The sequence below is a fragment of the Amphimedon queenslandica genome, unplaced genomic scaffold (assembly GCF_000090795.2).
Source record: "Amphimedon queenslandica unplaced genomic scaffold, v1.1 AMPQUscaffold_11944, whole genome shotgun sequence".
Lineage (NCBI taxonomy): Eukaryota > Metazoa > Porifera > Demospongiae > Haplosclerida > Niphatidae > Amphimedon > Amphimedon queenslandica.
Window position 1 is genome coordinate 3,253 of NW_003547817.1, and position 1,218 is coordinate 4,470.

The window sequence follows — 1,218 nt, forward strand, 5'->3', positions numbered from 1 at the left end:
GAAGAAGTGAAAACAGTTTGTGACTTTCTATCAAAACAAGACTAATAATAATAATGAAATGTTAGATAGAGGATATACATTTAGTATATTAGTAACAATTACTATAGTTCAATTATAATTGTATTAGAAATAGTTATAGTATTAATAACGGAATGACTTTTTGTGCATTTTGAATTTGACCTTGTTTTTTCATTATTAATTTTGTTAGTTTCAAAAATAAATTAACATTTTTGAGCACAGATTCTTCAGCAAATTATAGTGCTACATGCAGTATGTAGCACTTCAACATAGCAATTAATGAATGACATATACCAGGATATGAACTAAAACAAAACTATCACTATGACATACAGTTACTATATAGACCAAGAAAATGACTCAACTTACTAAAGAAGGAAGTTATATTAAGAAGGAAAAATAAAATGCAATTTATGTAATTTCACTGTTTGATTACCACTTAAAAGAAATTATGTTGACTACTGTTTTTGCAGATTAATAGAATTATACATAGCTGCAGCATCTGTAGAGTTGACCCACGTTCAACTCTACTACTATTCACAGTTTACATTAGTTTCATGCACTTATCATGTTGATATATGTAACACTATTTAAAGAATATACAGCAGCAGCCTTTAGAATTAATTTTAACATTTATCATGGCATTATCTAAGGAACCACTGAAAAGAGCTGAGAAGATATCAAAAGCACCTCCAGTATTATAAGACAGGAACTGTATAGCAGCTATTGACTCTATTGACTTGGAACATCATCACTATCAGTAGCACAATGCAAGTACACTTCTCTACATGCAACACTTTTTTCATTAGTGAATGAAGCATGCAACACAATATTGATGCGTTAAAAACTTGCATGCATGCAATGTTACACTGTATAAACTAACAGTATGGTGGATGAGAATGACGGTCTTCTGCAAGAGCTACAAAAAGTGCCACAAATTTTTAAGTATATAAACAACAGAAAACAGAAATATAAAATGAATTCATCATAAAGGACCATCAGTTTTAATGCCATCATACATGGGGCAACATTGTTTTGCATGCAACTTTGTGGTTACTTTGATCTTGTTGCCTCAAGTTGAGTAATAGTCCACTTGAGGCAATAAGATCAAAGTAGCCACAAAGTTGCATGCAACAATGTTGCACCATGTATGATAGCCTAAAGGTAGGCATCCACTATGCAACTTTGTTGCCAGTACTT

The 1,218-nt window shown here is 31.4% G+C and overlaps 1 protein-coding gene across 1 annotated transcript in view; it reads right to left on the bottom strand.

The window, feature by feature from the left end:
• Nucleotides 1-1,218, bottom strand: part of LOC109588667 (BEACH domain-containing protein lvsF-like) — an 8,374-nt gene that overhangs the window by 3,252 nt on the left and 3,904 nt on the right. The gene's annotated exons all lie outside the window — the stretch shown is intronic.